General features: G+C 45.5%; 1 protein-coding gene across 3 annotated transcripts in view; it reads right to left on the bottom strand.

The window, feature by feature from the left end:
* The window catches only part of LOC147893347 (uncharacterized), a 73,588-nt gene that overhangs the window by 41,127 nt on the left and 13,853 nt on the right, over nucleotides 1-18,608 (bottom strand). The gene's annotated exons all lie outside the window — the stretch shown is intronic.

Raw genomic sequence — 18,608 nt, 5'->3', positions numbered from 1 at the left:
CACACACTACACACCACAAGTCACACAACCACATCTAATCTAATTTAATCCCAAAGTTCAAGTGACCTTTCAAACTCACACAAGTCGCAAACCCAAAACCCCTTTCACACTCACACTGAAAACTGAAGCCTAGTTCTCACACTTGGTTCCAAGGGGTGGTTTCTTGGTGTGCAAGAGTTCTTGTGTGCTTTGCATAGGTAGGATTTTGAGGGGTATTGCTTGGTATATACAGCCAATAAAGGCCAACATCTTTCTTTCTTAAGGTAGCAGCTAGAGGTGGTGACGATGTGGCCTAAAATGAAGAATCAGCAGCAGGAGCAGAGATGATAATAAGGGAAGCTTTTCCATCGTGGACAGGAACAGCGACATGCTGGAGGAAACTTGTGAGTTGTACTTCAGAGAATATCATATCAGTGACAGACTATGTAACGGGTTGTATGTTGCTGATGATGGACAGGGAATGCTGCCTTGGGCTAATGAAAGATAATAGTTGCCTCATACGAAGTGATTAGCTGTGAAGGACAATGTCTTATGAGAAAGAAATCGATGGGCTGTAGAGGTCGACTGCAGAAACATGACTTCTTTGTTGGGGAAGAAGTGACGGGAAGCATTAGGTGGAAAACAGGCTTATAAAAAATGACAATCTCCAGTCGAAAACGGCAGGCAGCAAGAACGACGACCTCCAGCTCTGATGACGACCAGTCAAGGATGACCAGTTGCTGGTTGCTACGTGAAGAACATGAAAGAAGTAGGGGAGAAAGCCGGTGAACCGAAGAGAAAATGTGCTGGTTCAGGTATTTATTTGACCAAGAAAGAAGATGCCCTGAAACAAACTTAGCCTCCTCCAAGAATGGCAGCGACCAGCAGCAATCAACGCGACTATTTTCACCGGCAAGCATCTCTAGGCCTGGCAGATGCAAGAAACGCCAGCTCTAATACCATGTTAGATTTCACATCGTAAGAGAGGGGGAGAGACAATGATCAAATGATGGAGACATGTGAGGCCACACGGTATTGATGTGATTACTTAGCAAAGTACAATGTGCCTCTTTTATAGGCTGAGGCAGCCTTATCTTCCACACACTACACAACACAGGTGATGTCACACAACTAAATCAAATCAAATCTAATCTCCTCCGAAAGGTCAAATAAAATTTCAAATTCACACACGTCACAAACACAAAAACCCCTTTCATACTACACTCACACCGAAACAAAAGGCCTAATTCTCACAATACGCAACACATATCAGGTTTCTTTCCAAGTTAGTTGGTACAAGGGAGCTGGACCAAATCCGTTGAAATTTTTCAATAGAAACTAATACATGCATCACTCTTGTTGGCTTGGGCATGTGCGTTATAGTGTCTCAGATCTGATTCTATGGCGAGATCTAGATGTCCAAGGAATATGCCAAACTTTACATAGTATGTGCATTGATAGGGTTCACGCAAATACCAGCATCATGACAACATTTAAATACTTTGTCAAGGCAATCGAGATGGATCTCCTCAATCACATTAATCAGAAATACATTCTCCCCTAAACTATGCTCAAACAAGAGAACTGCTTGGAGTGTGTTGAAAAGCAGGAGAGTACATTTGTAAAGAAGTAGAAAATTAGCACTTCAACCAAAATTTTGAGGGATTTCATGTGGCTCAAAGATCGGCACAAAAAGGGAAACTTTATTGCTTTGGATACAAATTAAAGCTTCAGAAGACCCTCTATGTATCTAACTACACAAACCCAAGTTCTATTATTTATAGATGGTGCATAGGTCATTAAAAGAGTGACCAAACACTTGCAGCCATCAATACTAGACCCTTGCCTCATTTTAGTAACACATCGAACTGATCATTTCTTCTAAGCAAGGAAGATATGTACCCAACTCAAGAATGTGATAAGGCCACCTATTTCCTGTTTCTAGGTGATAAGGCCGTGATAAGGCCACCTATTTTAGAAAAGCATTTGGAGGAGGCTCTGGAAATCCCTCAAAAATAGAAAGATCACTCTCTTCTTTTGACTTTCTATTCATGGAGGGATTGCCATGAACCTGTGGAAGTCCAGGTTCGGGGCTAACCCTACTTGTCCTCGATGCCACGCAATAGTTGAGTCAGTTCAGCATTGCCTTTGGGAGTGCAGACAAGCGAGGACGATCTAGAAGGGTGTTCCAAGGATTCTTTGCCGACCGCGGCCATGGTCTGCTGAGAAGTAGAGGATAGGTTTGTTGATCTTCGGTCATATCCAACACAACAAAGTTGGATAGAAATGTGACTCCACCAATCTTCATGTTGACACCTTTGACTTCTCCAATAGGCTTTACTCTACGTTGATCAACCATTCAAACTTGGAAATGGAAGTCACTTGGTAACTTCAAACCAAGTTGTTGCAGCGTACTTTTGGGCACGATGTTCAAGGCAAGGAAGAAATTGCACCCCATTGATGTCCACTGTGAGCCTTGAACTTTGTTCACACGTGAGGCCAGTGTACGTAGAGTAGTTATTTGGTGTTGGCCCCTCCTTACCAACTCTGTCTTGAAAAGGTCCCTTGTGTCGATCTCTTGGCATGTGATTCAAGAATGCAATAGTCTGATCCTCCGAGCGTCTAACCAAGGGTCAAACCTCACTCGAAATCGAGAGTGTAAATCTGAATTTCCAGCCATTGTCTCTTGTAGTGTGTCTTTCATCACCCGCTCCCCTTATCTTGTGTAGTACTATGTCTCACTAGCATCTCGTTATCTTTGTTGAGTGTGCTTTTGGAGGGAGGGTGGAAGGTCTTGCTTGCTCTTCCTTGTCCATGGGAAGGAAACTCAGGTGCGCTTCCTTCGTCCTTTAAACTTGATTATCGATCTTTGGTAACACTCTGAACTAGCTTGGTATCTTGAAGGCATACATTGTTCACCTAAGGGACCACTCTTAGAGCTCGTGAGATAGGCCTTGATGGCCGTGTGCCCGTAGAGATTCTTTTGGATCCACTAATAATAGACGACACACGAGATATTATTGGGCATATTGTCCACCGCAGAGGGAGGGCATGACTTTCTTGAAGCACCGGTGGGGATGCACTTGTACTAGATTTGGTGACAGACGTGGTCTTGTCGTCAATACAATTGTCACCTTCGGTTTGTGACCTTGTCAAAGCTCCCAACAGTGTCACAATCACATGGGGATTGTCTCTCTTCCCCGCCACTACTACGTCTCCCTTCCCCGCCACTACTACGTCAACCATATTGACTTGAGATGATGGTTCCTTCTATTACCGGCCTTCAAAGAACTAAAGGGCAGTAATCTTTATCTACTCAATCATAAACCTCATAAATAGCCGTAATGCAAGCTTCAGTCAATTCAGTCACTTAACAATACTTAGAAATAAACTTCAACAACAATGGGGAGGCTAGAATGCCCCTGCTCAGTGAAAATAGTACACAACATGCCCACTGGTCCCAAATGCCTTGGCACCCCTCTCAGTATTTATTTAATGCTTCTGAATGGAAATGCTTTACACCAAGGGTTCACCCCCACACTGTTCCTCTCTGCAAATCCTCTAACTGTCTTCTGGGCATCAAATCCAAGTGTACCACTAGAATCCAACTGGTAAGGCAATCTTAGGCATCCACTTCTGAACTGACCCAATTGAAAGGCATCCAAGCATCCAAACCACTAGCAAAGTGTACCCAAGTAGCCTTGACTCTAGCAAAGTGTACCCAAGTAGCCTTAAGGCTATCACATGCATCCACACTATCTTTAAGCCTTTCCCCAAGAACACCCTTGCCTCTAGGTGCTTGCTAGAACTTGAGAGAGACTGCAAAACACCACACATGCATTGCAAAATGCTTCAAAGCAAGAAATGCAAACAAATGGAAGTCCAAATCCAAAAGCCCGCTGTCCATGTCAGAGGGGCGAGCTCTGTTCCTCGCACCTATCCCCTGTCAGGCCCCTAGCAGGGTGTAGGAGTTTTCCCGCTTCCAAGAAAAGAGAAAAGGAGCAAATAGAAGGCGGAAGGGAGGACCAGAAAGAGTTGTAGAGGACAAAAAGTTGCCACATCTGCCCCGAAGTCTATGTTCCAGGATCTGTGCCAAGAAAACCTCCTCGGAAGTGTGCCCTCCTCGAATCTCACGCCCAGAATAGTTCGTACAGCCGCTTGGATAAATGCGCCAATTGTCCGTGCAACTACCTTGGACTCATGCATGCAGCCTTGGGCTGTGTGCAGCAGCGAAAAAGGGGGAGGAAGCCAGCCAAAAGGTGAGGAGTGCAGCCAACAGCAAAAATAGCAGGAAAGAAACTAAGCATGATGTTGAAATCTGCCCAGAATGCTTTTACTAGGCCTTGAATGCTCCAGGAGGGTGAGAGGAGAGAGATGGTAGGTGGGAAAAGGGCATGCACCTGCATGCATGACACTTGGCCCTTCATTAAATCTCTAACCCACCTGACCAAGGACAACGTTGGTTATCCTTGGGCCCAACTTTTAGACCCCTCTCTAGTGCCTTTGCCTTGCCCCTAGGACCTAATGGCGCCCTTAGACTTTGCCTATAGGAACTTCTCGGAAGTTTGCACTTCCTCTAGCTAGTCCTTCACGGCCAAACTATTACTAGACTTAACCATGGTTAATCCCAAGTTAAGCGTGGTTTGAGTTACTTTACATCACTTTTCACATCTCTGTGACATACCCTCCTCAAACTACCCAGGTTGCTGCTTAAAACCCACCGTGAAAGTAAAGAAAATAGGCTGAAATAGCCCATACAAGAATATACATCACCTATAAAATTCAACCTCGTAATGAACATATAGTCTAGGAGAGAGCGCGAATCCATCCACAGATCAATGCATCCTTTGTGGGGGAGTGTCTAGAACACCCATCATGGAGACCTCTGTCACGAGGGCGTGATTTCTGGCGCTTGCATGTTAGCTTGCATGTGGGTAGGACCCTGGGAAAACAAAGAGCGTTGTCAAGGGTTGCTTCATGTGCTAGAACCCCTAGCATTTGTGCCTTGGGGGTGAATTTGGGGGGTTTGGGACAAGAGGGGGCCAAAGAAAAGAACCTTAGAGTTAAGGTTGGCCATTGGTGGGCTTTTAAAAAGGTCCCACTAGAGGGGGGCCTAGGGGAAAATGAGGCCCTTGGGGGCAACCCAAGGCATGGGCTGCCACATGGCAAGCCCATGCATACCTTTTTGGAAAGGAAGTCCAAGGAAGGCCTTGGGCCAAGGGGTTGACGGAGAAGAATGGCGCGGGGGGGAGTTTGACAAAAAAGAGGAGTCCTCACGGAGATGGGCCCCTGCAGCAAAGAAACGAGACGAGACAGAGTCTGTGTCCGTACAACAGTACGGTAGATGCGTACGGAGCATTAATGGCCACCGTTGATGTACGGACGTCCATGGAGTACGGACGGTTGTGCATGCATTAAATGCGACAGTACGGAAAAGGCTACGCGTGCATTAAATGCGCTATATGAAAGGGTTATGCAAGAAATAAATGCTCATACAGATAACCTTACGAAGCGTTGGTACGGACAGCCATACAGTGGTACGGACAGCCGTACACTGGTACGAACAGCCGTACGTGACATTATTTCCCCAAGAGTACGGACGATAGATGGGCTCCCGAAACTCCCACGTGAGATTTTCAGGCTGAGTGTACAAGCATTTGGGGTCCAAGGTGCTGGGTGCAGCCCACTACGTGGCCACGTGAGCAAAAAGCTGGTAGAGAGTTGTACAATGGCTCATGAATGAGCTTGGTTGAGCTCTTGGCTGGTAAAGGGTTCACTCATGCTTTCTAGTGATTGCCCGTGAGCATTGGGCTGTGTTTTTAGAGAGACTTGCTTGGCAGAATGGTTCACAATGAATACTTGCAAAGGTTGTATGTGCTTCTGAGCATTGTGGGAAGTTCAATCATGCTTTCACCCATTGTTTGGTTATTCTAGTGAGTCAGTGGACACTTGTGATTGTGTGGGGAGTGTGTGGTCTTGTTTGGGCTACTAGTAAATGCTCTCGGGTTAAATGCAGTTGTTTGCACTGAGTATGAATGCCTATGGTTACATGGGTGTGAGAGCAAAGCCCTGCAGGGCTAATGTTTGTGATACTGATGCCTACTGAGACTGGAAAGAGCATTGAATGCAAGCGGGTTTGAATTCATTGTGTATCTTATTTGCTAGCTTTGGCTGGTAACATGTTCCGTGTGGGAATATGTTTTTGGTTTCTTTAAGAGATGGGTCACATGCAGGCAGTGGTTGCTAGGCAAACGGCACATCTTTGGTACATCAGTGATGTAGCTTACTGTTTGAAGCTACCGGATCTTTGAAGGATTCATAATGCTTGAAATGTGAATCTTCTCAAACCTTTCCAAGAGATGTGCCAGAGGATATGCCTTCTGTGTGTAGCCAGAGCATGAGGAACTTGATGATATCTTAGTTCCACAGCAGGTATTGGCACATAAGGGAAGGAAAGTCAGAGGTAAAGTTTCCCTGGTTTGTATGCAAAATGGCTGGAAGAGGGTGATCTGGCAGATACACCTCAATTGTTTCAGCTTTACTTGGAAGCTTTTTAGCTTGAGCCAACTTCAGTTGTGGCTCTTTCAGGCTCAGCAGAGCGTAGGTCTAGAGCATTGCATGATGCTCAAGAGAGGGATAGTACCTCTGTCTCTTTGTTACAGACATGCTCAGATATTTGGAGGTCGCATGGTGACATTGTATGTTTCACCCGAGGTACTGCTTGCTGACAGTATATCTGCCTTGGGACCTCTATGATCAGTGTACTAGTCACTAAGAGGTTTTTGTAGTGTATATGGATTGCTAACCTAAGATCTGAACAATCATATATGCTATGCCAGTTTGTGATACAGGCTCTAATGATGGTATATTCACATGTGTTTCAGAATGCAATCGACAACGCTTGCAATCTTTCAAGAGAGGGGTATGTCACCAGGGCGTGATTTATGGCGCATGCATGTTGGCTTGCATGTGGACAAGACCCAAGGAAAACAAAGAGCGTTGTCAAGGGTTGCTTCATGCGCTACAACCCCTAGCATTCGTGCCTTGGGGCTGAATTTGGGGGGTTTGGGCCAAGAGGGGGCCAAAGAACCTTAGAGTTAAGGTTGGCCATTGGTGGGCTTTTAAAAAGGCCCCACCAGAGGGGGGCCTAGGGGAAAATGAGGCCCTTGGGGGCAACCCAAGGCATGGGCTGCCACGTGGCAAGCCCATGCATACCTTTTTGGCAAGGAAGGCCTTGGGCCAAGGGGTTGACGGAGAAGAAAGGTGCGGGGGGGAGTTTGACAGAAAAGAGGAGTCCTCACGCAAATGGGCGCCTGCAGGAAGGAAACAAGGAGGGAGAGAGTCTGTGTCCGTACAACAATACGGTATAGGCGTATGGAGCATTAATGGCCACCGGTGATGTACGGACATACATGTACGGACATACACGGGAGTACGGACGACTGTGCATGCATTAAATGCAACAGTACGGAAAAGGCTACGCATGCATGAAATGCACTATATGGAAGGGTTATGCAAGAAATAAATGCTCATACGGATAACCTTACGAAGCGTTGGTACGGAACAGCCGTATGTGACATTATTTCCCCAACAGTACGGACAGTAGATGCTACGTGTACAAGCATTTGGGGTCCAAGGTGTTGGCTGCAGCCCACTACATGGCCACGTGAGCAGAAAGCTAGTAGAGAGGTGTGCAACGGCTCATGAATGAGCTCGGTTGAGCTCTAAGCTGGTAAAGGGTTCACTCATGCTTTCTAATGATTGCCCGTGAGCATCGGGCTGTGTTTTTAGAGAGACTTGCTTGGTAGGATGGTTCACAATGAATGCTTGTGGAGGTTGTCCGTGCTTCTGAGCACCGTGGGCAGTTCAATCATGCTTTCACTTATTGTTTGGTTATTCTAGTGAGTTAGTGGATACCTGTGATTTTCTGGGGAGTGTGTGGTCTTGTTCCGGCCACTAGTAAATGCTCTCAAGTTAAATGTAGGTGTTTGCACTGAGTAAGAGTGAGAGCAAAGGCATGCACGGCTAATGTTTGTGATACTAATGCCTATTGAGACTGGAAAGAGCACTGAATGCAAGCGGGTTTGAATTCATTTGTGTATCTTATTGGTAACATGTTCCGTGTGGGAATATGTTTTTGGTTTCTTTAAGAGATGGGTCACATGCAGGCAGTGGTTGCTAGGCAGACGGCACATCTTTGGTACATCCTCGTGGCTAAGTAGACTGGCTAAGTAGACAGGGGTCGGGAAATCCATGCTTGGAATGGGAAAGTATCTTTGGAACCCCGAGAGGGAGGGTACAGATGTGACTGCCATAGTGTTTGTTGTATTGTGATGCTAGATCTCTTTTGGGAAACAAGTTTTTGTATCAGGATATGTGCGACCCGTAGGGTAAGAAACTATTGGTCAGGGCAATCCTAGACAATAGAGAAAGCTTTGGTATGCTTTCTTTCTTTGCTTTGAGCAGATGGATGACGAATTGGGAACTGGTAACAGCTATGGGGAACTGTATGGCCAAGTGTAATCAATAGTGACAGTTCCAGGCTGTGTGCAAGCTTCTTGGACTAGGGATGGAGACCTACTGCCAGGAGTAGTGAGAGCGGTGAACAGTAAGGGCTATGGAGGGTATGTGGTTGCTCACTAGGATGTGGAATTCCCCAATTGTAAGGAGTATATCCTTTATGGAGTCTGGATTTCAAGGCCTCTCCCCTAATTAAAGAAATACCGAAAGGGGCGCCAAGGTTTGGGGCCAATTTGTGTCTTTGTCTTGGTGCAAGGTCACTCTAGCTCCCAATCTGCTACAAACATTTTTGCTTAATTGTTAATGTAATAGTGTTGACTGGTTACTTGTTAGTTTTACTACCCTTTGAATTATTGAAGCCCGGTTTCACCTCACGACAGATTTATTGTGAGCAAGCAGTATCTCGGGTGAGACGATCTGTACCACCAAGCGATATCCAAATACATGAGCACTCTGAATCAAGGAAGGGGAGGTGCTACCCTCCTCTCGAGCACCAGGCAATGCTCCAAATCTCTGCTTTGCTGAACCGGTAGGAGCCAGCACCGCAATTGGATCAAGCTGAAATGCGTCTAGGTAGAGCACCCTCCTCCATCCACTTCACATCCAGTGCAGGATAGTTCCTGAACTTCACCAAGTAGCAACGGGAAACTCTACCTTTTACTTTTCTTTCCATATGTGCCAAAATCTGTTCCGGAACCAAGATTTCATCCAACTCTTCAACCTTGGGCTGATTCTCATGAAGCAAGTCAGCAGGCACATTGCCCTAGAAAGGCTTCAATAAAATCACATGAAAGGCATTGTGTATGGTCCAATTTGAAGGTAGCTTCAGCCTGTAAGCTACATCATTAATCCGTTCAAAAACCTAAAAAGGACCATAGTACCTCATCTTCAGCTTTGTGTAAACTTTGTCCTTGCCTTTCATCTTCTTGAGTCGTGCTTTCTGGAAACACAGCAGCACCCAATCTCCCTCTTTCAAGAGTAACTTGTAGCGATGCTTATCTGCTGCCCGTTTGTGTTTGTCCTGGCTTTTCTCGAGGGCCTTTTTGACATTCTGGTAAGCAATATCTAGACTTTCCACAAATCTGTCCGCTTCACAAATCTTCTCTTTTGTATGCAGAATGGGAGGTACCTTCCGTTCTCCTGCCACAATTTCAAAGGGTGCTTTCCTTGTGGATGAATGTACAGTGTTGTTGTATTCGAATTCAACAAGTGGCAGACATCTTCTCTTTCGTATGTCGAATGGGAGGTACCTTCCGTTCTCCTGCCACAATTTCAAAGGGTGCTTTCCTTGTGGATGAATGTACAGTGTTGTTGTATTCGAATTCAACAAGTGGCAGAAATTGCTCCGATTTCGATTGCTGATCCGAAACATACCCCTCGAGACGATCAAGGGCAATGGAGTTGGCTTCTTCTGACTGCCCATCTCAAATTCATGATGGAAAGAGGATGAGAAATTCAGCGTGGTGCCCATATTATCAAAGATACCCCTCTAGAAAAGACTTGTCATCCGCAGGTCTCGATCACTAACAATTGACTGAGGCGTCCCATGATGTTTTTTTTTTTCAAGAAAATTACTTCATTAAGTATGAATGAAAACTGCAAGAGCAAGCTCAAATGCGGGAGTACATCATGCAATGCATGAGGAAAAAACAGCTCAAAATAAGCTAATAAAAAACCAAGGCGAAGGCTGAAAATGCCACCTCAACCTTGAGGGAGACTCAGAGAAGAAAGGAGATCCTCTCCAAACTCTGAAAAAAGTAACTCTCCTGGCACTGGCTGCTCTGGAGGATCCCTACATGCTCGTCCATATGGCCATCAGAGTGTGTACTATGTCAGTCCAAATACTGGCTATATACTGGGAAGGGTGAACCTGGATACCCTCCATAGCCTCTGTATACCTGGCTCTCTAAATATGCCAAGTTGCAATGCTAGCCAGAATCTCCCAAGACGTGTCTACTACTAAGGCATGAGCAACTCTGAAAGGAGTAAAGGGAACATCCTGGAGGGAACAAGACTCCACTGAGTGTCGCCGTACAATGAGAGCTGGATCTGGATCATGTCCCTCAGAAAACACCTGAGGGCTAGTAAGAGATAACCACACCACTAAACCCCAGGTCATATAGAAAGGTGCTGTATGAAAGATACTGAAAATCCTAGCAACACCTTTTCAGGTCGTCCTCGCCTGTCTGCACTCCCAAAGGCAATGTTGTACTGACTCAACTACAATGTGACAACAAGGATAAGTAGGGTTAGCCCCGAACCTGGATCTCCACAGGTTCACTGCAATCCCTCCATGAATAGAAACCCAAAAGAAAAGAGTGATCTTTCTATTCTTGAGGGATTTCTGGAGCCTACGCCAAAAGTTTTTCAGCACAACTGCGAAAATCTGAAAACTATCCCAATGAGGCGCTCTACTACTGAGATGAAACCTCCGGGCATTTCTGTTAGTAAAGCGAAAGAAGAGGAAGCTCTTCTCTCGGTGCCCCTCATCAATGCATTCCCACTCCCCTGGGTCTCACTGCAAGAACCTAATAGGGGAACCACCATATAACCAGAGTCTCCAAGACCCCAGCGCAAGGAGAAGAGGATCAGGGTCAAGACACCACTGTGAGTCCCTGTCCCACTCCATGAAACCGGCAATCTTGACACGCTGAAAGGCAACCTTCAAAAGAATATCATCAAAAGATCTGATAAGCAATAGACAAAAGACACAAAACATGTAGCAAAGGATTAAAAATACTAAGTGACCGTAAGTCCACTGCAGGTTTACATACACAACTATCACTTAAAGTTGGCATGATCGTTGAGATTTGCTCAGGAAACTTTGACGTGATGGATGGAATTGTTAACGGGGCTAATGGAATCTTCATGCATTCAAACATTTAAAAAAACATTGCAATAGCTTGGATAAAATTCGAAGACAAAAAAACGGGTCAAAATACATGCTACAAAAGCAAGGAACTATATGATGAAAATATACCCGACAATTGGACACTAATTCTTGAAAACGCTCCCCACCAAGTGGACTCTGTGATCGGCATGTCATCTGTGTCAATCCACTCTGTCAGAATGGCTGCCTGTATCTGTTGTATCTTGACTGCACTCCCTCTGAGGTGGCCAACTGCTATAAGTCTCTGATCCTTTGGAAATCTCATAAAGGCCTGCCAAGCGCCTACTGTAGAAGCAGGTCCCCTCTCCCATCTAGACCACTACATATAATGTGACACTCCAAGTGGTCTGGCATGGTCATCCAAAATCGAGTCATTCCACATGATTGCCTGCCTATGAATTTCTTCACGAGAGGTGGGTGAAACTCTGCGGAGAGTGTTTCTGAAGCAGCCCCCAGCTCTTAGAATAGCAGCCATGAGAGGGAAAGGGGGAGATTTGAGATGGGGCTAAAGTAAAGATCCATCTGTTGCTGTCCATCCAATCTCCCCCCTGAGATGGGGTACAAGAATGACTGCTGCGTGAGAAAAAATATTTCCAGGGCTTCTCAATCCACGTACTACGAACTTGCAGAGCAAGGCCATAAGTGCTGCAAGTTCGGGTCAATAATATTGAGACCTCGTTCTCCTGTGGGGAGAATGAGGGTCTTGCAAGCCACCTGGCTACAACATCTGAGGTGTCATCTAAGCCGCTCCATAGAAAGTTCCTGATAGGTCTCATGAGCTGAGCGATACAACCTCTAGATCTGCACCAACATGAGCAAACGAACCAGGTAGTGGCCAATAATACCTGGTTCACAACCACAACTCTGGATGCAAGGTCAAGTCTGGCTGAACTCCAAAAGATGAGTTTCCTCTTGATACTCTCCAACACGGGACCAAATTGTTGTGCCGAAGAGATGCCCACCCCAACCTGGCATCCCAGATATCTGACAGAGACTCCCCTCTGAATCCAAGTGAACCCTATGTCGTTTCCCCAGTCTGGAGTGTCCTCATCACTGATCCAATTTCGTGAAAGTGCATTTGCAACAACATTCTTCTTCCTAGGCACATGCACAATCTGAAAATGAAGCATAGAAAGAAAATTGGCCCACCTCATATACTTCTCAGACAACTTTCTCTAAGTGAGAAAGTATCGCAAGGATTGGTGATCGGTCTGAACATGAAAATTAGCACCTAAAAGATAATGCTTCCATGTCGAAAGAGCACGTATGACAACCAACATCTCTTTCTCATAGATCCTGAAATTCATTTCAGCGTCTTGGAGTCATATGCCACCACCCTACCATCCTGCATAAGTACCCCGCCTACGTTGTTCCCACATGCATCTGCTTGGACAACGAAAGGCTTGCAAAGATCAGGCAATGTGATAACATGATCGGAGCAGAGCTTCTCTTTCAGATTCTCAAAAGCTGCAATTTCTTTGGGACCCCATTTGAAAGTGACCCCTTTCTTCTGTAAGGCATGGAGTGGTGGTGCAATCTTTGCAAAATATCGGATAAATCTCCTATAGTACCAGCACAAGCCCAGAAAGCTACGTACTTCATGGATGTTCTTCAGGTGTGGCCAAAACTTTATGGCCTCTACCTTGGCGGGGTCCATCCTAACTCCATCCTTGGAAACAATGTGCCCAAGAAAATGGATCTCATGCATGAAAAATTTGCTTTTCTTGGCATTGACAAGCAACTTATGCTTTCGAAGCTCCTCAAAACCAATTGCCAGGTGCTTCTTATGTTCAGCCTCATCCTAAGATATCAACACCTGGATCCCTGACACTATCACTCCCATTCACAAGGCAAGGGATCCCATGAGCCTAGGAAAGTACATAACCATTATGATTGGAGAGCTCTAGAGACTCAGAGGTGAGGGATAGGCAAGCTTTAGGACCAATCATGGGACTCTGGATCTCATACTCACACTTAGAGGTGTCGTTGAGGAGGCCAGAGAATGGAGACAAAGGGTTTATTGCTGCTTTGTGGATTTCTACAAATCTTTTGATACAATGCCAAGAGCTTGCCTCATCAGATGTTTGTACGAGTTGGGTATGATCAAGAGAAAAGTGGGGCAGTCATGGCACTTTATGAGAGAGTCTTAGGTAGGTCCGAATAGGTTCAGAGTGAACAGAGGAGATTATGAGCACTATTGGGGTCAAACAAGGTTGTCCATTATCACCGACCTTGTTTGGCCATATATAGATAAGCTCGAGACTTTCATTGGGACCCTAGGGGAGACTGGCTGATCTAGATCCTTGATGCAGATCCTCCTATACACAAATGATGTGGTCTTACTCTCATCCTCATCATAGGGCCTCTAGCAACACTTGGATGCACTTCATACTTTCTATGAGACACATGGCTTGAAGGTCAACCTTGGTAAAACCAAGATCATGATCTTCAATACATCCTAGGCAGCCATGCACAAAAAGCACTTCATGCTAGATGGATTAATGATGGAGGTTATTGCACCCTATACATACTTGGGGTTTCTTTTGTCTAGTCCAATTTTCACTATGCAACCAACGATGCTGGTCCGCCTAAGCAGGGGATACGCCGCGCTTGCTAGACTTGAGCAACAATGCGTTCACTCTCATTTTTCAGATTCCCAGAGTCTCCTCTCTTTGACTCCTTGGTCCACCCAGTGGGTATGTATAGCAGCCCCTGTTGGGGGCCACCCCTATTAGAGAATTGGGCTTGAGTGGAGAGGCTTCTAGTTCTCTTGCTTTCACAGATGATCCACACTTAGACTTCAATCCCACATTAGATAGTCCTCGCTAAGTTCGGAGCATCCCCACTACAGCTTGACATAGCATTCAAAATTATCACAGATCTTTACCGCATCAAGTATTATGGCTCTCATACTACAGACCAATGTAGGCTACAATGGCTGGCCCTCTCGTCATCCATGGCTTTGGTAGCTAAAGGCTATTCGAGGGGTTGGTATGCATGTACATGCAGATGCTTTGAGAGTTTGGAGATCCACATGGATAGATTATTACCCCCCGCCCCCCCTTTCAGTATAGCATTGAGGCTCCCTTTGTCCCACTCACACTACCTATGAAGCTCAGCTTCTATAGGGACCACTTTGCGGATTTCAGAGGGCTTCATTGACCCACCAAGATATACACAGATCATCTACCCCACTCTTTGAGGATACCGATCAGGAAATTCCATGTCTCATTACACTAACTTCACATTGAGAGTGGATGGGCTAAGAAGATACCCAAAGAGGGTCGCATATGTACCTTACGTGATCGATAGGAGATCAAGTTGGAGGAGCACTTCGCTTTTAGATGCACTGTGTATTATGAGATCCGAGGTCGATATATTATTGTCTCTTCAAGGATGGTTTTGGACCCTTATCTAGTTTCTTATCCTACCAAGCTTATTTATGAGGCTATCCGACATAGAGAGCATTTACTCAAGACACATAGGCAAGATCAGGGTGTACAACTAGATTGTACAACTAGATTCCACTTAGAGCATGATCACTAAGCTTTTCTAGTCCGATAGCATGGAGCCGTAGGCTCGAGGGAGATGAGAGATCCAAGGACCAGAACAACGGGTTGTGGCACAAAACAGACTTTGGGACCTTCCCTCCATGCTCCCAAATCAGAGGCATGGCCAATGGGGGTGATAGTGGCACTTGTCCAACGTAAGGCCGTAGCTAGGAGACTATAGATGGACCACACACATCGATCACCGCCAAACTGTTTTATGCTGTCACAGCCTCATACGTCGTCGGGCTCGCTTTTAGGCTTGACCCCTCTGCCAGATCATCGCAGTGATGTCACATCACGGCTTCCTCTCCATGAGCTCTAGAAAAAATTTATAGGCTCATACATGTTCTATGTATTGGGGTTTCTATAATTATGGTTGTTGTATCTGTCTTGGGTGTTGATGCCCACTTAGAGGCTTCACCCTTTCACGTCATTATATCAGATTCTTTCAAAGGATTTTAATACTCCCTCTCTCTCTCTCTCTCTCTCTCTCTCTCTCTCTCTCTCTCTCTCTACACACTAGATCACATCTTCACTCTGAAGGCTATCATTGAGGAGGCGAGGTCCAAACACCAGAAAGTCTATACATGCTTAGTAGACTTTCGGAAGGCCTTTGATACAGTCCCACAATCACACATGATCAAGAGACTACAGGAGATACAGGAGACGCTGATCTAGGGTGTGATGAGCCTATATGAGTCAGTCAGAGGCAGAATTCATGTCCCAAGTGGTCTATCGGATTCGGTCGAGAGCACAATCGGGGTGAAGAAGGGTTACCATCTCTCATCGACTCTCTTTAGACTTTACAACGATGAGCTCACATCCTTCATAGACCACCTACGAGGGGAGGGATCATAACTGGCCAACCTCATGATACAGATATTGCTATGTGATGATGACATAGTCCTTATATAATCTTCAACAAAAGGGCTACAGAGACATCTGGAGGCCCTTGAGGCGTTCTGCAGAGAGAGAGACCCGCATGTCAACCTTGGGAAGACCAAGGTTATGGTCTTCAACACCTCACGCGCAGTGCTCCGTCGACTTAGCTTCACTTATCGTGGCAAGCCAATGGAGATAGTATAGTCCTACACATATTTGGGAGTAGTCTTCACTTTGCGATGACCCATGCAGCCCAAGCACGACTCACACGAGGGCGGAGTGCTTTGGTTCGGCTAGAGCGATAGTGCTTCCAGTCACACTTCTAGGATCCACTGACGAAACGCTGGCTTTTCGATACGCTAGTGTAGTCGATTGCCATGTATGCAGCACCCTTCTGGGGATGCGATCTCTCGAAGAGAGAGTGGAGGCGGCATGCCATGCAATCACTGGTACGACCATGATTGCAAGACAACAAAAAAAGCATGGAAAGCAACCAATACGACTAAGAAGGGGGATTAAAAGTCTACAAACAAAAGGTGAGAGGAAAAAAAAGAGACTTTCTCAAGAGCAAACAACTTGAGAGCTTCGAGGATCTCAAACAAAACCCCAGAAAGTTTTTTCAAAAGCTACATGGCGACAAACAATAGGAGAGGAATGCATCATGGGGAGATATGATACAATTTGTCAAAGAACTATACGAAAGAGAAGGAGAGGAAAAGGTTAAACACAATTTTTCTGTCAAAACAGCACACAATGCCATAACGGAAGAAGATGTGGAAAGTGGGCTGAAAAAACTAGCAAATGGAAAGGCGCCAAACACCCAAGGATTGATGGCTGAAATGCTTAAATGGGGTGGGACAAAGACAAAGAGGACTGATACCAATGAAACCTCCTTCATGAAAGACAGCAAATACACTCTCATAAGCTCTCTCTCTCTCTCCCTCTCTCTATAGATACACTAGGGCCCAAGACAATCGTCGGGCTGGACCCCCCCGAAGGTTTTTATTCATGAGAGAGAATCGGAATACACAGTTCAGCGTAGAGCTGCTTCTCTAAAAATCCAAAACGTGAATCAATCTTTACAAGAGCTTCACGCTCATTCCAAAATGGCAACATGCCATGTCTAAAATACTTGATCGTGAATAAGGCTCTAGAAGAAGGTTTTCCCATAGAATGGCACACTAAGTAGAGTTGTACCACTCCACAAGGGAGGGGATAGTAACATGGCAAAAAACTAGGATCATCATGGTGAGTAGCCTGATGGCCAAACTATATGGAACCATTCTTGAGCAATAACTCAGCAATGAAGGAACTGGAAGGATGAAAGGAGACAAGGGAGCTTGAAGGAAGGAAGCATAACTTGAACTGGAAATGAAATGAAATGGAAGGAAAGGCAAGAACCAAAATGAAATCGCTTACATGACCAAAAGCTCCACTGAGTTGATTGATGTGACAAGTGAAGGTACAATACTCATATAGAGTGGACACACACACTCAAGACTCTTTGACTATGATTTCTCCAAAATCGCCCCTCATAGCAAAGATTGTGAGACCCAACACGCAAGGAGTAAACTGATCCCCCCTCCACCGCAATACTGAAAAGAGCAAGTCCAGCTATCCAACACCTCGTGACTTCTCAATCAGCTGCGACCGGCAATGAGGACCATCACTCGTCACCCCCCCTTACTCTGAACTGGGTAGGAGTCTTGCATAGCCATAAGAGTAAACAGCCAATACAATCACTATTTTCTTTTTGGGGACTACCCAGGGCAGCGTACCCTTATTGACTCCAAAGCCACAAAAGCATGCATCATTTTAGAGGGACTACTCAAGGCAGAGGAGCTTTATTGACGTACATAACAGAAATCAGAATACATATGGGTTGTCATCCTCAATGAGGGCGACATGGGCAGTGAGTGCGTGGTCGAGGTCTGGAATCTCCTTTGGGATCTCCTCTGTTGCAACCAAGTTGGCATGATGCTAATGTTGTTCTTTCACTTTCTTTGTGTAGCAATTTGCTTCCATATGGCCCTTGCGCTCACAATATCTGCATGTGATGTTCTTATGGGTTTTCCACTTGCTGGTAGAGGCAAGAGCCTCTTCAGTGCCTTATGTAAAGAGCGGAGATTCTTTGTTCCGGCAGTTATTTTCGAGAAGAAGAGTCATCATATCATCAAAGGTTGTCGCGGCAAGCCTAAGTACTTCAAGAGTGTTCTCAAAACAAGAGACTCCTTCCATACTCTTCGTGAGGACAACCATTTTGTCCTCGTTGTCAAGTGGACACTTCACACTGGAAAGTTGTTGAACAAGAGAGTGCATCTTTGCCAAGTGTGCATCACTATTCTCCATTTTTAACTTATAAAATTGCAGCTTCAAGAAAACCTTGGAATTTTGTTACCAAACAGATTCTCGAGACGCTTCCAAATCTCCTTGGCCGTCGATTTGAAGTTGATATGATGAATCAAAGTGTCAACGACGCAAAGTCCAATAAGAGCAATGGCCCTTGAGTTGTGTTGCTTCCATATCTTGAGTTGTTGAGGATCCGTTGTTGTAGCGTAGTCCTCGTCCGCAGTGACATCCCATACAATTTCTTTCATGAGGTACTAGTAGTTGCACTTTAGTTTACCAAGTGGGAAATCCTTCACCCGTGAACATCTCGACAATGAGGGACGTATCGGAAAGAGAAGTCATGGTGGCATCTCCAAAGAGAAGGAAGTGCCAAGAGAAGGTAGCGGGCAGCACGAGTAGTAGAAGAGACACCGGGTAGCGGGCAGGAGGAGGGGCTG

This window comes from Dipteris shenzhenensis, chromosome 15, assembly GCF_047967505.1.
Source record: "Dipteris shenzhenensis isolate YYH24624 ecotype China chromosome 15, Dip_SZ_1.0, whole genome shotgun sequence".
NCBI lineage: Eukaryota > Viridiplantae > Streptophyta > Polypodiopsida > Gleicheniales > Dipteridaceae > Dipteris > Dipteris shenzhenensis.
The sequence above is the reverse complement of the archived record's forward strand: the minus strand, read 5'-3'. Positions and strand labels throughout refer to the sequence as shown.